General features: G+C 36.7%; 1 pseudogene; it reads left to right on the top strand.

Annotated features, from left to right (window-relative positions):
* Window positions 1-224: 224 nt before the first annotated feature.
* On the top strand, window positions 225-22899 carry LOC131613598 (U-box domain-containing protein 19-like; annotated as a pseudogene).
* Window positions 22900-24558: the final 1659 nt, after the last annotated feature.

The following is a 24558-nucleotide window of genomic DNA, read 5'->3' as shown; positions in this document are numbered from 1 at the left end:
TGTCTCAAGTTCTACAACAACTGCTCGATCAGAACTTGATAACTCTATTGCCTCCATATTCATTTCCTACCAACCCCACTCCTGGGTATAAGTACCATGCGAGATGTGCTTATCATTCGAATAGTCCTGGTCATGACACGGAGGATTGTGGACCATTGAAGCATAAGATCCAAGACTTAATTGACGACAGAATCATTGACTTCAATCCAACTGAAGAGCCTTACATGGCTGATACTGTGTACAATCGGAAAAGTCGTAATGAACACAACCAATCTGTGGGGACAATTCTGATCTCTACACTAGTTCCACAACAAGGACGCAAGTCAGAGGCACCTAAACGCCAGTTCACAAAGATTAATATGTCACTGGCTCAGGCATTACAATACTTGCTAAAGTCAGAGTTGATTACTTTAAAGGATCCCCCTAAGAATCCTAGTACTTCCGCTCGCGGCTATAATCCCAATGCGAGATGTGCATACCACTCCGGTAGCCCTGGTCACGATACAAATAGTTGTTGGACGCTGAAGAACAGGATTCAAGACCTGATCGATGCTGGTGAAGTTGAATTCAACCATCCCAAGACTCCCGTAGTGATCACCATTCCCATGCCTAATCACGATAAGATGGATTAATGTCTAGAAGGATGAACGTTTTAATCATTAGCTTTACTTTCATTTGCAAATTCTATTCTGTTTGTTTAAACATTCGACTTATGATAGACATTATTTGTCTTAATAATAATCATTAGTGCATTGCATATGTTTGTCTTGAATAAACTACTTTGTTACCACTCATTAAATTATGTCTTTACTTTGCATATGTTTTGTGATATTCAACTCCTGCTAAGCTGTAAGCCTTTTGAGGGAGGATGACGAAAACGATGCCGCAACCTCATACAGTATGCTTTTGAACGGACTATGTTGACGATGTACAGGCATTGTTTCAATTCCTAAATAGTGGAGATATAAGGATGTTAATCCCTCGTCAACCCCTTTGAGCCTAAGAAGTAGAAGTTTTCTTTCTTGAACAAATTAAAACCTTTGATCATAACCCGGGGCAGGGTAGTTCTCAGTTAATTTGGCTGTGCATTCTATTTTAAGAGAATCATTCAGTACACCTTTCAACAAAAGTTTCAATCACAAGCGTTCATCCGCACACATCAAAGAATTGTTGGAGATGTCAATCAAAAGCCAATGATGGTTCATCAATCATTAAGTAAGGCAGTCAATATCTTTCAAAAAAAATGATGAAAAACATACATACAAAGAAAAGCCTACTAAGTCAAAAAATCAAAAAGAAGACTTAGGCAAAAATCAAGGCATCCCGCTGACTGTAAGCTCAAAATAGACAGTTCAGGCAAAATTTAGGGATATCAAAAAGATGAAAAAAGAGAAGTCAATAAATTCCTGAACAACACAATGTTGTGACTAGCAAAAGGAAGAAGTGACTGCCATCTCAAAAGTTCTCTTTGCTTGTGAACTATCATTATTATCAAAGGTGCAAATCCAAAAGTCTCTTGGAACCTAAATGCATAAGTTGAATTAACTGAACTTAGGACTGAAGATCATCACGAAGAGGGGTGGGTACAAATAAACTTTGAGCCTTTATCCTTTGTTTCTTAAACCGTGAACCAAGCCACGTTACAACCCTTGAAAGTCCTAATTGAAGCATGGTTAGTTCGAAAGCATACTGTCACCAAAAAGGTATCCCGACTCCTTAAGGTTTACTAAAATGCTGAGTCGATATTTCGCTTCTACGAAAATAGCATGTTTTACAAATATCATGATTTTACATCTCTTGCTTTAATGTTTTTTCAAAAAAACTCAAGACAAACGTACGCATTGCATCTCATGAATTCATTATTAAACATATTTTGCTACATAATTTCAAATGTTAGCATCAGAAAGAACTTGCGCAGGGTACAACTAATGACTGGAAGTTATCCCAACAGACAAGATTACTCCGAGAAGCAATGTCTCCTACGTATACAAGGGGCATGGCACGCTCTGCCCAAATCAATTTGGGGCAATCAAGTCAAGATTCGAAGAATCTCTCAAGGGCGCCAAAACAATCAGGGGCATGCATCCAAATAGATCTGAAGCTACTTCCCAACCAACATGGGATATTGTCTTTGGCCTATGATTACTAGGGGCATGTCGCCCATAGTGCACGTCTCATAAAGTCCTCGCGAGGCGAATCTTTTCAAAGTCTCTACTAACAGGGGCAAATCTATGCAAGACCAGTTAGACATCTTAATCAATACTCAGTGGTGTGTCCTAATCAAATCCAGGAATGGTAGTCACTATAATACTGGGGGCAACTTTCAAGACATCCATGCTTCCCCACAGATACGACTTCACAGGATCATATCCCCACAGAGCAATCCTCAAAGAAGATATCTTCAGACGTACTAGTCCAACAAAAAACATGGCTCCCCAACAAAGTTTACATCTTCAACACCACTGGTTCTCCAACGCTTTGCTCTTCTCCAACATGGGTTATTAATAATTTTGTCCCCAATCAGGGTCCATCAAGTTACTGATCATCCCCAAGCAAGAATCATAAATTCCCAGCTAAGCATCTTCAAATAAGATCAGACATCAAAATCACAAAGACAAATAGATTTATTTTCTCAATCGAGATACTTCAAAATAGCATAAATCATGTCCATACATCATATATCATAGTGAATTCATAACATACATACGTCTCTTTACATATGCATAACACTCTCATTCATTTCAAAAAATTACAATGCATGCATCACAACATTGCATAAAACTAATGTTTCTTTTGCAGTCTACTTATACATCTTCTAGATATAGTGCAGATATAATCAAGTCAACAATTTAATTCTGACACTCATTCAAGACAGAGATTTAGTTATGACACCTAATTTTGGATATCTTCCAAAGATGGTTCAAATATAATCAAGATAGAGATTTACTTCTGACTCTTAATTTTGGATATCTTCCAAAGATGGTTCAGATATAATCAAGATAGAGATTTAATTCTGATACTTAATTTTGGGTTTCCTCCAGAGATAGTTCAGAAATAATCAAGACGAAGATTTAATTCTGATACTTAATTTTGGATTTCTTCCAAAGATAGCTCAGAAATAATCAAGACAGAGATTTAATTCTGATACTTAATTTTGGGTTTCCTCCAGAGATAGTTCAGAAATAATCAAGACGAAGATTTAATTCTGGTACTTAATTTTGGATTTCTTCCAAAGATAGCTCAGAAATAATCAAGACAAAGATTTAATTCTGATACTTAGTTCCGGGTATTCCCCAGAGATAGTTCAGAGATAATCAAGACGAAGATTTAATTCTGATACTTAGTTCCGGGTATTCCCCAGAGATAGTTCAGAGATAATCAAGACGAAGATTTAATTCTGATACTTAGTTCCGGGTATCCCCTAGAGATAGTTCAGAGATAACCAAGACAAAGATTTAATTCTGATGCTTAGTTCCGGGTATTTTCCAGAGATAGTTCAGAGATAATCAAGACGAAGATTTAATTCTGATACTTAGTTTCGGGTATTCTCCAAGAGATAGTTCAGAACTAATCATCCTTCCAAGATCTAATTCAGTTACTACGAACAGGCGCTTACACGATCAACATTCAACAAATACTTCTCAATACAAAGGATTCAGTCTAACGCACGACTTATCCTTCAGCCTAACGCACGGCCTTCCAGACATCTACGGATGCAAATTGGATTAGCCTAACGCACGACTTATCCTTCAGCCTAACGCACGGCCTTCCAGACATCTACGGATGCAAATTGGATTAGTCTAACGCACGACTTATCCTTCAGCCTAACGCACGGCCTTCCAGACATCTACGGATGCAAATTGGATTAGTCTAACGCACGACTTATCCTTCAACCTAACGCATGGTTTCCCAAACATCTACGGGTGCAATTTGGATATGATCTAACGCACGATCCATCCTCTAGTCTAACTCATCCTAAGTATATCCTTCAGATACGGTCTAACGAACGACGTATTATAACTCTCAAGTCTATCAAGTTGGATGGAATCTTTAAGCCCATCTCCGAAAAAGTCCCTTCATCATCAGCAAGGGAAAATTCTTGGGTATTCTAGTGTTCAATCCTCTTCTACCTTCAGATTCCGACTGGCGTACAAACCACTCTACATCTTCAGGTTTAAGAAAATTGAACAGGGGCAGCTGTCATACTCCAAAATTTGCCCGTACTATCTCTCCTATTCAAATTCAAATCAAAGCATAAAGCTCAAAGACATCTCTCTTAAGCAAAGATCAGAGAACTAGGGTTTTGTTGTCCAGAAGGAAAATCAATGAATCAATGGCTCCAAGGCATCCCATATGGCTCAAAATATCTCACATTACCTCTATGACAAGTATCAAGTCTCAGCTTAAAAGATTGGTCACTCAAATGTTCAGAAAGTCAACAGTCGACTGGGTTAACCTGAAAGTCAACTAGGGTCAAAGTAAAGTCAAAACTCCTGATTTTTTGTCAAGATCCTCATATTGAAGTATCATTCACCATTTGATCAAGAATTGATCATGGTTCATCAAGGAAATATCAAAAATCAACAAATCAAAAAGTTTATAAATTAGGGTTTGTATAGGAGAAAGTCAACTGAACTTTGACCAGCCATAACTCTCACATGGAACATCAGAAATTTTCCATCTAAAGCTCATGTTGAAGGAAATTGAATTCTCTACAATTTTGTCTCTCACATGCCAAGGCCAGAAATGCTTCATCTGGGAGATATGGACCAAAACATTATAGGTCCTTTTCAAAGGTCAACCAGAAGTCATCTTTTTCAAAAGAACATACAAGGAGCATGGAAAACTATTTTGGCATGAGACCAAATACATTGGTTAGAGGACTCTTCAAGATTTCTAAAAAGTCCAAGAAATTGAAAAAATGTTGAAAAATGAGGAAATGGCAAGGTGCACAAGTTCACCTATTTTCAAGAGGTGTACAGAGAGAAATATGGTCCAAAATGATTTTTTTTCTAAATGGGCTTGATTTCTTTTGGTCCTAATATCATCTTAAGCCCATCCACGACCATGGATTATATCTATTACATTTTCATTATTTTTATTTATTATTTTATAGATTTTATTCATTAAAATCATAATTTAATCAAATAAAATTGATAAAAATAATAGAAGATTTGATTTGGCTTCAGAATTGATTCAATTAATTGTCAAATATATCACATTAATCAAGGAAATTCGTGGCATTTGGTTTAGGGAAGATTGAGTGCAAAAAAATAGAAAGAAATCATTCAAATTTTCAATCAAATTCTTTTCTCCAATTACATGATATATTTCCTAAACCATTGACCTAATTCTTTCACATATATATACACATATTCATTCAGCATTAGAGGACGAGATTGGCAGCCAAGGAGCTAGGGTTTTGAAGCCATCAATTTCACACAAAATTGAACATTGTTATTCCTTTGTTACAACCATCCAAAGCTCGAGCCATCCATTCCATCGTTCTCAGAAGGCATCGATAGGTGAGCCAGAATCAAAACATAAGCCTTGGAACACGTAAGACCATGGTTTTATAGCTTTCATATTCATGTTTTTATTCTCCTTTTCGTTTTACGTTTACATGTCATTTTTAAATAAATCTAATCATCAATTTGAGTTTATAGCATGCTTTGGAGGAGCTTTAAACCATTACATGTGAGTTTTAGAGCCGGAATCACGAATTACCATTGATAGGGCATGGTGCTTATTCACTTTCGGTTTCGTACTTATGGGAGGTTTCATGGAAAACTAACCCCATATTTGAACCCAGGGGACTTTAATTAGGAGATCTGGGCTCTTAGGTTGTCTTGATTCATGCGTTTTCTTTGAGTTTCATTTTTTTGCAGAATTCGAAGGATTTTTCGCAGCCGAATCCGTAGGTGAATGTGTGGATAAATCCGCAGGAAAGTGGCTGGGTCTTCACGAAGAAGATGATGACAGGGTGCAGCACGTGTGGTCATTTGATTGGCCGGTCAGCCATTCAATCTCTCTCCCCACGCGCGCTTGCGTCTTATTGGCTGGTCAACGAGCGAGTCTTCCTCTCTCCACTTCTGATTGGCCACGCAAGAAACAGGGGGGTCCCTCTTTGACTTTACTTTGAATTGCCCATTTAGAATTTTTTTTTTATATTTAAATATTCTGTTCTAATGCATTAACAGCAAACCAACGCAGCGCAGCTGGCAAAAATCATCATTCATTAGTCTCATAGTCCTGGGTTCGAACCAGGTTTGAGACCTTATTTTTTCTAATAAATAACTCACAGATTGCATGTCTCTTCCTCAGCTACGCACACACTGGACCATCACTCTCCACCATCAGATCTCCAGCGAACATGGATCCAACGCCCCAGAATTTGCAGCCTACCATGCACCTTCAGGAGTTAGCCACACAGGATCTGAAGCTAAGTCTTCTTAGTTTTTATATATATATTTTAAATATTTTTGTTTATCTCTTTTCTTTTTCTTCCCTTATTTTAGTCCTTTTTATTTATTCTTAATTTTTTAATAAAATTAGTTTTTTATAACAATTCCGTATTCAATTATTTATTTTTAATCGAAATTCAATTTTTTCCATAATTTTATCAATAATGGTTTTTAAACAATAAAAATTGTTATTCTTGTATATACTTTTAATTAAGTAATTAAAAATTAATAATTAATTTATTTTTTGGTTTGTTAACCTTGATGCATTTATAAACCTTAGAATCCTCAGGTAGGTATTATCCACTAACACAGTTTTAAGCCCTATAAACCTTTTGGGTCACAATAAGTTTTCTTAACCCTTTTAGGTTCAGGGTTAGGGTTTGTAATCAATTAGGGTTAGATCAGTTAATACACTAACCTCTTCCCTTCTCTGTGCAAATTTTCAGGGTTAATCCAAGATCTTCTGAGCACGCACCATGGCAATCGAAAAGCTAAGTTCTATTCCTTTTCTTATTTAAATTTTATTTTAATTTTTGCCTTATAGGTTAAATTAAGGTTTATTTTCAATGTCAAGGAATTCCACATACACTCACCCCCCATTATTTTCTGTTAATTCTCAGATGATCAGAGTCAATCAGAGTCAATCAAAGGTTCGAGGAAGATCAAGGCTCAAGATCAAGATGATAAAACTAATTATTGATTCCTCTTATTCTTCCGCCTTTTAATTTCCCCCATCCCCGCAGGTGTTTATTGTAATAGCGTAGGAAATTTTATTTTTGCTTTTATTTTAATTGCGTGGTTAGTAATCCTAGGGAGTGGTAAACCATGAACTGAACGTAGAATCACTAACTTTACAAGATAAATGTCATCGAAATTAACCACGTGATTGTTGCACCCACACACCTTTAGGGTAATCCCTCCGGTTGCCTTGTTGCCTTATTACTGTTGCCTTGTTGCCTTATTAATTTTGTTGCCTTAAAATAGTCAAAGTTCCTCGATTCCGAGGATACCTCAAGCAAGGTTGCCTTAAAGAATAAAAATCATCTAGTCCCTCGATGCTGCCTCGAAAAAATAAGATGATTGTCCCATTGCTAAGGTATCCTCGCATGATGCCTTAAATGACTATTATATCCTTCCCTTAGACTACCTGCCCTCTTTATGGCAAGGGAAAGTCTTATGGTGAACGATTACTCGATGACCCTTTCAACATCCAATTGAAAGACTTCCTGCCCTCTTATGGTATGGATAGACCCTTTCGCTCGAAAAGCTAAAAGAATGATTTTTCAAACTTAGGGTAGTTGCTACTAATTGCTTTCTCTAAATTCAAAACTCGTTTCCCACTCTTTTCAAATCAAATTTAAAAAGACTACGCTTATTTACAAGCTAAAGTTCTTCTTCGAAAATCTTTCAAACAAATCAAACATTTCAAACAAAGTGAGCTAAGCAATTAAGAGCCCATGGATAACCATGGATACAAAGGGTGCCTTACACCTTCCCTTTGCATAACTTACCCCCCGAACTCAAAATCTTTTTAAAAGGTATTTTCCTGTTCTTTTAGCCTTTCCTAAAATTGGATAAAATAAAAGTCGGTGGCGACTCTTGCTATCCGCACATTTCGATAAAAAGTCAGTTCACCGTGTTACATGATGCTTCAATAGACCATGTTCTGATTCTGCTTGACCATCTTCTGATGTCTTGCGAGAGCATGTTCTGATGTTGCATACTGAACCGTCTAAGTCAGTGCTTCTTGCGCTGAATTGTGCATACTCTTTATATATTTCCTGAAATGGAAAATGCATAGGATTAGAGTACCACATTGTCTTATACAAAATTCATATACATTGTTATCATCAAAACTAAGAATATTGATCAGAACAAATCTTGTTCTAACAATCTCCTCCTTTTTGATGATGACAAAAACATATATAATTGATATGAATTTGCAATCAGAATATCAGATGACTAAAGACAATTACACAGTTATAGCATAAGCATATAAACATAGTGTGTGAATATGTCTCCCCATGAGATTAACAATCTCCCCCTGAGATTAACAATCTCCCCCTAAGATTAACAATCTCCCCCTGAAATAAATACTGGAAGAATTTATAAATAAAAGACTTCCCTGAGTATTTTCCATTTCTGTCGAGACGTTCACATTTGCCTAGAACTCCAGAACATTCAGAGCTTCTGCTTCTTGCTTCCATAGGACAGCTTTAGAGCTTTGAATTTCTTCTTGAATCATTGCATGCTTGATTGTATCAGAACATTCTTGAATGTACCAGAGCATCATCAGAGCATCTTTACATCATGAAATGTTTTAGAACAAACTAGACGACAAAAGTCAGAGCATGAATGAGTCAGAACATTCTTATAAGAAGGAACATGTATCATAGCAAAAACTCTGGTAAGTTCTTAAATAGAATGTATATCAGAACATATAAGGGATAAGAATGTGTTAGAGCATATTGTGCCACGAGAATATCAGAACATTCTTCCTTCTTGCTTCTGATCTTGAAGCTTCACAGCACTAAGCTTGCTTCAATTCCATGCTTCTTTATAGAATTGCATTTCCCCATGTATTTGCTTCTCATGTTGAGCTTTTTCAGAATATCTTCAATCCTGCAAAAATCTCAAAGACATAGAACTTGCAAATATCGTTAGGAATGTTGAGACTTACTCCCAGCAACTGATATAATAAATCAAATCAATTATCACGTTTTCTCCCCCTTTTTGTCATAACATCAAAAAGCAATCAAAAGATTCAGATGAAAAACAAACAAAATGAGAGAAGAAGATAATATTTCATTGATTCAACAAAATATCAGAAGATACAGAAGGAGATGCAGGAAACAGATGCAAGAAACAAGAGACAACTAAGACCAAAGGACTACGACTAGCCTAGCTTAGAAACTATCTTGGCCAGAAGGTCTTGAATCTCAGAAGTGCTTTCAGTCTGCTTCTTCATGAAGGTTCTGAATTCCTCATGCGTTTCCTCATGCTTATCCAAACGAGAAGCAATGTAAGCTTGATTCTGTTGAAGAGCCTTCACAGCGTTCACCAGAACAGAAGGTCCAGCAGAAGAAGCTTCACAGCTATCGTTTAGAGGAACAGCATGCACAACAGTAGCATCTATCATGAGAATATCACCTTGATTTTCCTCAACAGGAAGCTTCCCAGCAGGATGATTCTCAGCACTTTGCTTCTCAGCATCAGCTTCTGACATAGAAGCATCTTCAGCATAATCTGGTGCAGGAAGATCAGAATCTCCATTCTCAAGAGCCTGAAGAATCTCAGCCAGATTCCGTGGAGGAGTGGGAGCAGCAACTTCTGATGGATATTCAACCTCAGGAATAACCAGGTTTGGTGCCTTCTCAAAAGGATTCTCCCTCAGCCAGTTGAATAGCCACTGAAAGTCTCCAGTTAGAATGAGAAATTGAGGCTTCCATACAACCATTGTTAGACATGGTTCATCTTCCAACTCATCTACAAACTTCTTCTCCTCGGGAGATCTCCAATTTCTAATTGGATGATAATACTTACCATCATCAAGCTCCAAGCAGTAACCAGAAGAACCAGATGCTTCAGCAACACATCTCCTCTGGATGTTCATAGCATCAAGCTGAAAATCCTTCCTGAAGATTCTCCACAAGCCTCGAATAGTGGCATGATCCAACTTGGAGTCATGAGCAGCTCTCAAGGTTTCCATCCTTGTTCTGAACATAATCTTGAAAAGGTCAAAGCAGACATCAAGAGAGGGTTCAGGAAGGTTAAAGGTGAATCTATAATCAGGGTACAGAAGGCAATAGGGTTTGGATTTTCTGGAAGGTAAAGAATGGGTTAGAGAAGGTGTAGAATCTGTGGTGGAAGAGGATGAAAATGAAATTTCTGAAGGTGTTGGGGGAATGGAATTTAGTGGTTCAGGGTTCAGAAAAAGGGTAGAAGGAGGTGGTTGGAAACTGTTTGGAATGGTGAGGGAATTTTGGGGTTCAAAAGGAGGAGGCTTTTTCTGAGAGGAACAAGCAGCATTATATGCACGAAAAGATTCCCTGATGCGCTTCTCACAGTATTCTTTGGATTGTACTTTGAGAGGATCATAGGAAGGCTTATGCTTCTTAGCTGGCTTGGATTCAGCTTCTGAGGCTTTTCTCTTTAATCTCTTTTCCTTCTTCTATTCTTTCTTCTTCAACTCAGCCAGAGATGGAAGAACTCTTCCTCGAATCCACGCAGGATCAACAGAAGATTGAGCTTTGACACAGGACTTCAAATAACGCTTAACAGATTTGTCAAGCTCTTCTTTGAACAATTGAGCGAAACTCTCAACAGGGATTCTTCTAGTCAGAATATCTGGAAATATTCTTGGAATAGAAGTTACCTTCTCAATCAGAAGCATCCTTTGTAAATCAAAGGCATTCAGAACATGTCCTTGAATGACAGTGAAGAACTTGGGCGTACCAACAGCTCTCAGAAGATCCAACAAGTCATTTTCTATCAGAATGTCTGAGATCATTCTGGCAAGAGGAATGGTGTTCTTCTTGAAATCTGGATACTTCTTGCGTTCTTCATCTCGTGATTCTTCAATATTTGTCTTCAAATGTTGAAATAGAATGCTTGAGAGATTAACCTCAGTACCTTTTCCAATGCAGAAAAGAACATACTTCTGATCCTGATTTATATACGTAGAGGCAAGAGATTGCTTTCTTATGATAAAGAGACCCTAGAATAATCTCAGCCCAAACTCTGTAGGAAGGCTTCAACGAAGTAGTTTGATGAGATGCAGTTCCAGAAGAAGTAGATAATTCTTTATCAACCTTATCCCAATCAACTCTACCAGGGAGAGCACATGTGATTCCTTCAGAATCATCAAGACTATAAAGCTTCATTATCATCTTCTCAGTTACAACCAATTCATGCCCTAATACGAAAGAGATGATAGCAGTTGGAGTAATTGTTGCATGAGTCCAGAAATCCATCACCAGGAGAGGATAAACTGGTCCAACCAGTCTTTCAAAGTAACTTGACCAACCTTGAACCAACATTGCATCCTTTGTTTTGAAACCATGTTCCAACAGATTATCAAAATCCACCATAGTTTCGCAATGAACTTCCAGTTCATTTGAGGGAATAGAACAAGTCTTCAAGGGAGCGTAGCCATATTTGTGTTGAACAAGATGTGCTGAAGACATTTTTTGTTGATTGCTTGAGGATGAAAGCATGAATTCTGAGATTCGGTTTAGAAACTAAGGTTTATGCAACAATGAGAAGAAGAGATGAACGAAAGAGACAATGAATGAAGAAAGAGAATGTAAAGAAATGAATTGTTATGCGGATGAGTTTATATAGAGACGGATTTGAAATGAAATGCAATATGCGTTTGAAGGAATATGATTACAGAAAACATAGAATCAAATGCATTTAATGAGAAATGACGTTAGGAGAGATAACGTAATATTTGAAATGATTTGCACAGTTACCTAGGGCGGCGTCTCCTCAACTGTACGCGTGCTTGTCCAAATATAGTGAACACGTGTTCAACATCTGGAAAGCTGGTGACAGCTGTTTTGCATTAAAAGAACTTCTGAATCAACTTAGATAATGAAACGTTAGTAATAATAGAATCATAACTTCTAATTGATTAACATCAGAACTTCTTATAAGAAGATAAAACAAACTTATTTCAGAACTAATCCATACGTCAGAACTTCTCATCTTTTCATTCTGGGCATAAATCCATACTGATGTTCTTCAGAATGAACTTAAACCTATCTTCAGCAAGGGGTCTTGTAAAGATATCAGCCCATTGATGGTCTGTATTAAAAAAGTTCAAAGATAGAACTCCCTTCTGAACATAGTCCCTAATGAAGTGATGTTTGATCTCAATATGTTTAGCTTTGGAATGTAGAATTGGATTCTTAGATAAACATATAGCAGAAGTATTATCACAGAAGATAGGAATGTTACTCTCATATATCTGATAATCTTCTAGCTGACTCTTCATCCAGAGCATTTGTGTACTACATCCAGCAGCAGCAACATATTCTGCTTCTGTAGTAGAGAGGGCAATGGTAGCTTGCTTCTTACTGTACCAGGAGATCAGATGACTTCCAAGAAATTGACAACTTCCAGAAGTAATCTTTTTTTCAATTCTATCTCCAGCGTAATCAGCATCACAGTATCCTACTAAGTTGTACTCTTTAGATCTTCTATAGACTAAACCAACATTAGTAGTACCTTTCAGATACCTCAGAATTCTCTTAACAGCTGTTAAGTGAGATTCTCTAGGATCTGATTGGAATCTTGCACACAGACAAACACTGAATAAAATATCAGGTCTAGAATCAGTGAGATATAGAAGAGATCCAATCATACCTCTGTACAACTTCTGATCCACCTTCTTACTTACCTCATCCTTACCTAGGACACACGTTGGATGCATAGGAGTTTTGGCTTCTTTGCTTTTAGAAAGATTGAACTTCTTCAGAAGTTCTTTCACATACTTCGTGAACATATGTTCCATCAGAAGTTTGATTGATTTGAATCCCAAGAAAGTACTTGAGTTCTCCCATCATGCTCATCTCGAACTCAACCTGCATAGACTTAACAAACTCCTTTCCAAGTGTAGCATTAGACGTTCCAAAGATAATATCATCAACATAAATTTGACAAATTAAAATATCTTTCTTAAAGGTTTTACAGTAGAGAGTAGTATCCACTTGTCCTCTAGTGAAACCATTGTTCAGAAGGAAAGAACTTAATCTTTCATACCAAGCTCTAGAAGCTTGCTTCAATCCATACAATGATTTCTTTAATTTGCAAACATGTTCTGGAGACTTAGAGTCTTCAAAACCAGGAGGTTGGTGGACATATACTTCTTCTTCTATATAACCATTTAAGAAGGCACTCTTAACATCCATCTGATATAGAGTGATGTTATGTTGAGTGGCAAAAGAAATCAATAAGCGAATAGATTCTAACCTGGCCACTGGTACAAAGGTTTATGTATAGTCAATCCCTTCTTGCTGACTATAGCCCTGAGCAACCAGTCTGGCTTTGTTTCTTACAATTTCTCCTTTTTCGCTTAACTTGTTTCTGAAGACCCACTTGGTTCCAATGATGTTGAATCCTTTTGGTCTAGGAACAAGATCTCATACATCATTCCTTGTAAACTGATTAAGTTCTTCTTGCATGGCAATTATCCAGTCTGCATCTTCTAGAGCTTGATCAATAGAAGTTGGCTCGATCAGAGAAATAATACCTAATTGACCTTTTGCATTGTTCTTAAGGAATGATATGGTTCTGATAGGATCTTCTTTTTTCCAAGAATGACATCTTCTGAGTGAGCAGAGGTGAGTCTAGAAGATCTTCTGATAGTTGGTTCTTCAGAAATTCTGAGATTCTCTAAAGAAGCAGCAACTTGATCTTCTGATCCTTTGCTTCTGGGTTCTCCAGCTTCTGAGTCACAGACATCAATATATGCAAAATTCTCAAACTGCTTTGGCTTTTCAAGACCAAGCTTATCATCAAATCTGATATTAATTGATTCTTCAACAATCAATGTTTCAGTATTGTATACTCTGTAGCCTTTTGAGTGTTCAGAATATCCAAGAAGGAAACACTTCTGTGCCTTAGAATCAAACTTACTCAGATGATCCTTAGTGTTCAAAATATAACAAGTACATCCAAAAGGATGAAAATATGAAATGTTGGGCTTTCTGTTCTTCCACAATTTATAAGGAGTCTTATTAAGAATAGGTCTTATAGAGATTCTATTTTGAATATAACATGCAGTATTTATTGCTTCTGCCCAGAAATGCTTAGCCATATTGGTTTCGTTGATCATGGTTCTGGCCATTTCTTGTAGAGTCCTATTCTTTCGCTCTACAACTCCATTTTGCTGCGGAGTTCTAGGGCAAGAGAAATCATGGGCAATACCATTTTCTTTGAAGAACTCCTCAAAGAATCTGTTCTCAAATTCGCCACCATGATCACTTCTGACCTTTATGATTTTACACTCTTTCTCAGATTGAATCTGAGTGCAGAAGTCAAAGAACACTGAATGAGACTCATCCTTGTGTTTCAAGAACTTTACCCATGTCCAGCGGCTATAATCATCTACGATGACTAATCCATATTTCTTCCCTCTGACATAAGCTGTTTTGACTGGGACAAACAGATCAATGTGCAGAAGTTCTAGCGGCCTAGAGGAAGAAATAACATTCTTAGACTTGAATGCACGTTTGGAGAACTTTCCCTTCTGACATGCTTCGCAAAGAGCATCTGATTTATATTTCAGATTTGGGAGTCCTCTGACCAGATTTAGTTTGTTAATCTGAGAAATCTTTCTCAAACTAGCATGTCCTAATCTTTTGTGCCAGACCCATTGCTCTTCGCTAACAGACATAAGACAAGTTACCTTCTGATTCTTAAGATCTTGAAGATCAATCTTGTAAATGTTGTTCTTTCTCTTGCCTGTAAATAGGATTGAGCCATCCTTCTAACTTACAGCCTTGCAAGACTTTTGATTGAAGATTATGTCATAATCATTGTCACTTAATTTACTTATGGATAATAAGTTATGCGCTAATCCTTCTACAAGAAGAACATTAGTTATAGAAGGAGAGTTACCAGTACTTATGGTTCCTGAGCCAATTATCTTGCCCTTCTGATCTCCTTCAAACTTAACTTCTCCAGTGGACTTAAGCACCAGGTCTTGGAACATAGACCTTCTTCCCGTCATGTGCCGCGAGCACCCAGAGTCCAGGTACCATGACATGCTTTCCTTTTTCTTCTTTGCTGCCAAGGATATCTGCAACAGAAATTATCTTCTCCTTAGGTACCCACAACTTCTTGGGTCCTTTCTTGTTAGTTTTCCTCAAGTTCTGATTGAACTTGGGTTTAGCATGATAAACAACAGGAGGTACAGCATGATATTCCTTAGGATTAGCAGCATGATATTTTCTAGGTTGTGTCACATGCTTCTCAGTGTGTGTAACATTAAAGCTTTTGGCATGTGAGGTGAGCCTAATATCATGGGAGTGTCCATACTTGAATTTATCGTACAATGGCTTATATGTGATTTTCATATCATCTACAGGTTCAAGTTTGTATGGGGTATCACCCTCATAGCCAATGCCAACTCTCTTGTTTCCAGAAACAGCATATATCATAGAAGCAAGATGACTTCTGCCAATACTTCTAGATAAGAATTTCCTGAAACTCAAGTCATATTCTTTAAGAATATGGTTCAGCTTGGAATAGATTCTTCTGAACCAGAAGATGACTCAGCATCTTTGGATAGTTTTAAAACTTTTTCTTTAAGTTCAGAATTTTCTAATTCAAGCTTCTAAGTTTCAGATACAAAGAGCTTTCTCAGCTTTTTGTACTTGATACAAAGTTTAGCCTTGATTTCAAGAATTTCAGCTAAACTGGAAGCAAGCTCTTCTCTAGATAGATCAGAAAATACCTCTTCATAGTCAGATTCTGATTCTGATGTAGATTCTGCTTCATCATCCACAGTAGCCATCAGCGCAATGTTTGCCTGCTCGCCTTCAGAGTCTGATTCTGATTCTAATGAATCTGAATCATCCCAAGTTGCCATAAGACCCTTCTTCTTATGAAACTTCTTCTTGGGCTTCTCCTTCTGAAGCTTTGGACACTCATTCTTGTAGTGACCTGGCTGATTGCACTCGTAACAAGTGACCTTCTTCTTGTCAGATCTTCTGCTTCCAGAAGATTCTCCTCTTTCAGGCTTCTTAGAACTTCTGAAGTTCTTAAACTTCCTTTGTTTGCTCTTCCAGAGTTGGTTTACCCTTCTGGAGATCATGGACAGTTCATCTTCTTCTTCTTTTGATTCTGATTCTTCAGAATCTTGTTCTTCTGCCTGAAATGCGTTAGTACATTTTTTATAATTAGATTTTAACGCAATAGACCTTTCTTCTGAGGTTCGTTAGCATCTAGCTCAATTTCATGACTCCTCACAGCACTGATCAATTCTTCAAGAGAGACTTTATTCAGATTCTTGGCAATTTTGAAAGCAGTCACCATTGGACCCCATCTTCTTGGCAAGCTTCTGATGATCTTTTTGACGTGATCAGCCTTGGTGTATCCCTTGTCAAGAACTCTTAATCCAGCAGTTAGAGTTTGAAATCTTGAGAACATTGTTTCAATGTTTTCATCATCCTCCATCTTGAAGGCTTCGTATTTCTGGATCAAGGCAAGAGCTTTGGTCTCCTTGACTTGGGCATTTCCTTCATGAGTCATTTTCAATGATTCATATATGTCATAGGCAGTTTCTCTGTTTGATATCTTCTCATATTCAGCATGAGAAATAGCATTCATCATAATAGTCCTACACTTGTGATGATTTTTGAATTCTTTCTTTTGATCATCACTCATTTCTTGTCTTGTCAGCTTTACTCCTCTAGCTTTCACTGGATGTTTGTAACCATCCACAAGCAAGTCCCACAAATCACCATCTAGACCCAGAAAATAACTTTCCAATCTATCTTTCCAATATTCAAAGTTTTCACCATCGAATACTGGTGGTCTAGTGTAGCCATTGTTTCCATTTCCATTGTGTTGCTCAGCAGAGCCAGATGTAGATGTAGGTGGTGGAGTCTGTAGATGAGCTTGAAGAAGTGCATCCTCTGGCTATGGTTTTGTGGAAGCCTCACTACAATGTTCTGACTGGAGACTTTCAGTCCATATTCAACTGGCTTAGGGAGAATCCCTTTGATAAAGCACCAAATATGGTATATCTAGAAGTTGAATACCCACCAGAACCAGTTGCTCCAACACCTTCTGAGAATCTGGTTGAAATACTTCTTGCTCTTGAAAATCCAGATGCTGAGATCCTTGCTCCTGCATATCCTGAAAAGGTTCTTGTGTCTGAAGCTGATGTTGAGAATCATCCTGCTGAGAAAACTCCTGCTGAGGAAAATCAAGGAGATGTTCTCATGGTTGAAGCAAATGCTGAGAATCCTCCTGTTATGGATAATAGCTTTGATGCTTCTTCTGTTGGACCTTCTGTCTCTGTTTTGATAAACACTATGAAGGCTCTTCAACAGAATCAAGCTGATTTGGCTACTCGTCTGGACAAGCACGAGGAGACTCATGATGAGTTCAAATCCTTCATCAAGGAGCAGAAGGAAGACTCTACTGAGATTAAGAACCTTCTGGCCGTCTTAGCTTCTAGTCTTAGCCAGTCGTAGGCTGTCTTTGGTCTTAGCTTGTTTTCTTTGTTTTTGCATCTACTTCTATCATTTTTGTATCTTCTGATTTTATCAATGAAAATTCTATCTTCTTCACTCTGTGTGTCTTTTTCATCTGAATCTTTTATGCTTTTTGATGTTATGACAAAAAGGGGGAGAAACATGATAATTGAATTGATTTATTATATTAGTTGCTGGGATTAAGTCTCAACATTCCTAACATTATTTGCAAGTTCTATGTCTTTGATAGTTTTTTGCAGGAATAAGACATTCTGAAAAAGCTCAACATGAGAAGCAAATACATGAGGAAAAGCAATTCTAAGAAGAAACATGTTCTTAGAGAATTGAAGCAAGCTTAGTGTTGTGAAGCTTCAAGATCAGAAGCAAGAAAAATGTTCTGATACATTTTTTTTAAGAATGCTCTGATACTATCAAACATGCTCTGATACATTCAAGAATGCTCTGATAGAATTAAGTTTGATCTGTTTCAATTGATTACAAAGGAGAAATTCAAAGCTCTGAAGCTGTCCTATGGAAGCAAGAAGCAGAAGCTCTGAATGTTCTGAAGTTCTATTCAAAGTGAAAGTCTCGACTGAAATAGAAAAAAACTCAGGGAAGTCTTTTATTTATAAATTCTTCTAGTATTTATTTCAGGGGGGATTGTTAATCTCTAGGGGAGACATATTCACACACTCTGATTATATGCTTATGTTATATCTGTGTAATTGCCTTTTGTCATCTGATATTCTGGTTAATTATATATGTTTTTGTCATCATCAAAAAGGGGGAGATTGTTAGAACAAGATTTGTTCCGATCAATATTCTATGTTTTGATGATAACATTATATATGAATTTTGTATAAGACAATGTGGTACTCTAATCCTTTGCATTTTTCATTTCAGGAAATACATAAAGAGTATGCATAATTCAGCGCTCAGAAGCACTGACTCAGAAGGTTCTGGATGGCTACATCAGAACATGCTCTGGCAAGACATCAGAAGATGGTCAAGCAGAATCAGAACATGGACTTTGAAGCATCAGAAGAACATGAAGTCAGAAGTAGAAGCACTGAAGTTCTTATGGTATCACGCTCAAGCTCTTCAAAGTCAGAAGACAAGAAGATGCTCTGCACCAAGCTGTTGACTCTGAAATTCAAACGTTGTTATTCACAAACATGAGTCCAGAAGCAAGTACAAGATGACAGGCTATTAAGTCTAATCTCTGACTGACAAAAGGAACGTTAGAAGCTACAAAAGGCAAAGTCAGTAAAAGCAGCAAAAGCATGGCTCGAGGTAGTTGACAAAAGTGTGAAACATTAAATGCAAAGATGTACTATTCACGCAAAGCATTAAATGCAACCCAACGGTCATCTTCTCTCAACGCCTATATATAGAAGTTCTGATCAGAAGCAGCAGAAAGAACATTTGCGCAATATATCAAAACGCTGTCAAATTCAAAGCTCACGAACTTCATCTTCAACCTCACAAACTCTTGTAATATTTAGTGAGTGTTAAGCTTAGAACTTAGGAGAAATATCACTGTTGTGATTATAGCTTTATGAGAAGAAATCTTACTCTTGTAATCATTTTTTTACATTGTTTGTAAAAGGTTCCTAGAGTGATCAAGTTGTGATCTGTAGACTCTAGAAGACTTAGAAGTTTTCTAAGCGGTGATTTCTAGAGTGATCAAGTTGTGATCTGTATACTCTAGAAGACTTAGAATTTTTCTAAGTGGATAACCATTGTAATCAGTTGGATTAGTGGATTAAATCCTCAGTTGAGGTAAATCACTCTAAGGGAGTGGACTGGAGTAGTTTCGTTAACAACGAACCAGGATAAAAATAATTGTGTTCGTTGTTTTTATCTTACAAGGTTTTAAAGTTACACTTATTCAAACCCCCCATTTCTAAGTGTTTTTCTATCCTTCAGCATAATGGTATTTTAATTTCAATTTGTAGCAAAATTGTGTACTGTGGTAAAAAAATCCCTAAAATTCATATAATTAGCCCACCCAAAGCCGCAATTTTATTTATTTTCTCCAATCTCAACGCTATATTTCTGTCAACATCACTGCATGTCGGCTCCCTCTCTCCAAGCAACTTCAAAAGCACCTTCCTTTTCCATTTTCAACGTCCACGCTTCTCTTCCTCACACACTCCTTTTCCATAGATCCAAAAACCACACGTGTCACCATCTCAACAAACCATCACCAAATCATATCCCAACACGTGTCCCTCTTTTTCATCTCCTACAAATACCCAAAACCCAATTTATAAAATTTCAAACACAGAATCCAAACATAATCAGTTTTGCCTTCTTTCACTATCTTTCCATGATCCAAACAGAAAATGGGTCGGGTCGTCTGTTGAGAATCAAGTGTGAGTCTCCCGATTGTTGCGCTAACAAATGGTATCATGAGCCTTTGATTCGAGAAAAAGGGATCGGCTAAAACTTGTAGTTGAAAGTCAACGAATACATGTAATTGAAGAGAATCAACGGATACATATAGTTGAAGTCAACGGATACAACATGAGGGGGAGCATTGTGTAAGACTCACACTTGAGGGGGAGTGTTGAGAATCAAGTGTGAGTCCCCCGATTGTTGCGCTAACATGTCGGGTATTCACTTTCCCGGCGGTTCATCCATCCGCGAACATTTCTCTTTCCACTCTTCTCACTTCTCTCATCACTCTCTCCGATGATATCTCCGATTTCCAACGCAAATTTTTCTCTTCCAATAAACGAAATGCGAAAAACGCTATTCGTTTGATTCATCTCCTGCAACCCTTCCTTCATGACATCCGAGAAAATCACTCCAATCTTCCATCTCCGGCGACGCTCTGTTTCACTGAGCTTCAGTTCATCTTCCAGAAGCTTCTTTTCCTGATGCAAGATTCAACCAGAGAAGGTGCAAGGTTGTTTATGTTAATAGAGTCGGGTCGGGTTGCAATAATGTTTCGGGTTTTGTTCCGATCGGTTGCAGCTGCGCTTGATGTTTTTCCTTTTGATAGTGTTGAAGTGTCTGTGGAAGGTAAAGAGGATGTTTTGTTGTTGATGAAGCAAGCGAGGGAGGGGGGATTTGAATTTGAGGTTGAGGATGAGGAGGTAGTGATGTGTGTCGTGAATGTCTCGAAGATGTTTGAGAAAAGGGTTGCTCCGGAAAAGTTTGATGTGAAACGTGTTGTTGATTATATTGGGGTTTTGAAGTGGAGTGAGGTTGATAAAGAGATGAAGTTTTTGGATAGTGAAATTGAGTTTGAGTGGTTGAATGAGAAAAGGAAAAAGAAAAAGGTGGATTTTTTTAGTGGGTTGATGGGGTTTATGAGTTATTGTAGATGTGTGGTGATGGATGTGGTGATGGACATTGTGGAGTTTGAAGAGGGGGAAAGTAGGAAGAAAAGTGATGCAAGAATAGAAACTGAAATGATTTTGAGTTATGTAAACTCGGATGATTTTCGATGTTCGATCTCTTTGGATTTGATGAGTGATCCTGTGAATATAGAAACAGGTCATACTTATGATCGTTCTTCGATTCTCTAAGAGTGTGTTTGGATGGAGCATTTTAATGAGGGAAAGTAATTTTTTGAGGGAATTTAAAATAATTTGATCAAAATCCATTGTTTGGATACAAAAATGAAGAATTGTTAAAATGATGGAAATTTATGGAGTATTTCATCTAAGTTAAATTTAATCATTTTGAAATGACACCAAAAACCAAAGAATTTGAAATTCCTCTCATGTTATTTGTTATTATTATTTCTTCAAATTTTACAAATTGGTCCTCATATTTTCCAAAATTATAAAATTGACCCCAAATATTTTCAAAAAATTACAAATTGGTCCTTAATAATTTTTAAAATTTACAATTTGGTCCTTTAAATTTTTAAAAATTGCAAATTAGTCCCTATTTTTTTATTTTTTAATTTGGTCCAAAAATTTTAAATTTTGTAAAAAATGACACAAAAATCTAACAATGAATTATCTTAATACTCCATCCAACCAAAATAATTTAAAAATGAATGGATTTGAATTGAATCATTTGAATTGCTTTGAATTTTAAATTCCTTTAAAATTTTTAATTACCTTATCCAAACACACTCTAATGGTTTAAAGGTGGAAATGCAATGTGTCCGAAGACAGGTAAAAGTCTTAGCAGCATTGAATTGGTACCTAAATTGGTACTTGGGAAGTTGATTAGACAGTACTGCAATGTCAATGGCATTCCTTTTTCTGATTCGGGCCGTCGGAATCGGGACATGACAGGAACAATGCAGCCGGGAAGTGCAGCTGCAGAGGGAGCAATGAAGCTCTTGGCTGGTTTTCTCTGTGGATGTCTTGACAACGGAAATGTGGAACAGAAGAGCCGTGCTGCATTTGAGGCAAGAGTTCTTACCAAAACAAGCATTTTTAGTAGGTCTTGTTTGGTGGAAGCTGGTTCAGTTCCTCTTTTGTTATTGTTGTTGGCATCAAATGATTCATCAGCACATTGCAGCCCTTTTAAACCTCTCAAAATACACCAAAAGTAGAAGTGAAATGGTTGAAAATTGGGGATTAGAAATGATTGTTGGAGTCTTGAACAAAGGGATAACGCTCGAAGCAAAACAACATGCTGCAGCAGTGTTGTTTTACCTTGCTTCAAATGCCGACCATGGTAACTTAATCGGCAAAGAACTAGAAGCAATTCCCTCATTGATCAGTCTCATCAAAAACGGCACTGATCGAAGTGTAAAGAATGGTTTGGTTGCAATTTTCGGCCTCCTAAAAAACCATGAAAATCACAAGAGAATACTTGCTGCCCAAGCAATTCCTTTGTTAGTTAACATCTTAAAAGCACATGAAAAAGAAGACATTGTCACAGACTCACTAGCAATTCTAGCAACTCTTGCAGAGAAAAGCGACGGAACAATGGAAGTCCTTCGGTTCGGAGCTTTGCATGTTGCTGTTGAAGTTATGAGTTCTTCCTCCACTGCTTCAAGATTAGGGAAAGAGCATTGTGTGTCTCTGTTGCTTTCTCTATCAATGAATGGAGGAGAAAATGTGGCTGCTCATTTAGTGAAGAGTTCTTCTCTTATGGAATCTTTATATTCCCAACTAAGTGAAGGAACTTCTCGAGGAAGCAAAAAGGCAAGTTCTCTCATAAGGGTCCTTCATGATTTTTCTGAAAGGAGATCCTCTAACTACACTACATCAGTTATTCCACGTGAACAATTGATTCATGCATGGTAAATTTATTAAACCCGGTATATATTTTTTCAATCCGGGTATTCTTTGATTAATTTCTAGTGATATTGTGAATTGTGGATATAGTAATACACTTATACTACGTAAATTTTCTTCATCTTTTGTTGATTTGTACTTGATATTAATTAGCTTATGTTTTAAAGAGCTAATTGTTTAATCAGCTTCTGTTTTTAATGATGAAGCTGGTACAGATGATTGTAAATATTTTTCTTTGTATCAATCAAATAAGATTGTAATCTCTATTAAACATTCATCAATAAAAATGTTGCTTCAATTTCTCTTTAGCCCTCCAGAGTGATAGAAATGAGCTTTTCTTACATTATGCATATAGCCAAACTCAACTCAAACCAATGACGAACTCGCTAAGATTGGACATTCAAAAAGACAGGTATTTTCGACAGGGCCGGCCCAAGGGCCAAGCTGCTAAAGCTAGGGCTTTAGGCCTCAAAAATTTGGACTTAAAAAAGGCCTCAAAATTTTTTTATTTAAATATAAAAATATATAATGACATTTGAATTACGTAGTTGAATTATTAATATATAGGTCTCTTTTCTTATTGATATTTAGTTCAACTCTTAACAACCACAAAATTAATATTTTAAAATACATTTTAAAGACCTCACTTTAAAATTTGCTTTAGACCTCTAAATGGATTGGGCCAGCCCTGATTTTCGGTCTCGACTAGAGACTACAACAAAACAAATCACACATTGTATTTCATCCCTCCACGGAATATCTCCTTTTTTAACTAAATGCCACAAAGACTGCAAGGGTGAAAAGCTTTTTTTTTGGATTTTTACATGAACTCACCTTTCAAGAAAGAATCATACATTTGCATTCTAAGTATTTTATTTTCCTCTTATCATCAGACAATCTAATTCAATAATTTCTTATATATCTTACTTAGAATTTAGAATTTTTATCCTTTTAAAAAATCATAGCTTTGTTATTTCTTTATTAAGTGATCATGGCTATTCCACTTTTCTAATGACTTTACAAAAGAGAAGTTACAAGAGATTTTTCCAAGGGGATAAATTTTTTCCTCTGCAATAATAAACTTTAATAAGGAAAATTTTCTAATGATTTTTTACCTAAATACCCTCCACTTATTATTTTATCTTTCTCCTTTCAATTCTTTTAATTTCATTTTTCAATATTATTATTAAAGAATATTTTTATAAAGTCATACTACATTTTTTTCACTTTTTTATAAAATAATTATTATATTTCTTAATTTGAGTTAAATAATCAAAACGTTCTTATAATTTAAGACAAAGTAAGTATTCTAATTCTCTACCGGAATTGAGTCTCTGCGGAAAATTGACACACCACCCAAATCACAGTCGCAAGCATAGGATAAAATTGCTAGTTTGAAATAGATTTTTCACTCTCTTATACTAGTTAACTACTTAACTATGATAGCAATATCAATCATAAAAACTGTTTTTTCAGAAAGATTTTCTACTTGTATAGTTGATTCTAGTTTCATGATGGGTACTATCGTGCAAAGAGATTTGGAAATTGTAATGTTACAAGTCACAAGGCAAAGAAAAAACTTCATAATCTACTATCTACTATCTAACATATATTAAGAAATTGACCAAACTCCCTAAATATTTTTCCCTCAAAAATAATTTACACTAC

The sequence above is a fragment of the Vicia villosa genome, linkage group LG6 (genome assembly GCF_029867415.1).
Source record: "Vicia villosa cultivar HV-30 ecotype Madison, WI linkage group LG6, Vvil1.0, whole genome shotgun sequence".
NCBI lineage: Eukaryota > Viridiplantae > Streptophyta > Magnoliopsida > Fabales > Fabaceae > Vicia > Vicia villosa.
Note: the sequence above shows the minus strand (reverse complement) of the source record. Positions and strands in the feature narration are given on the sequence as shown.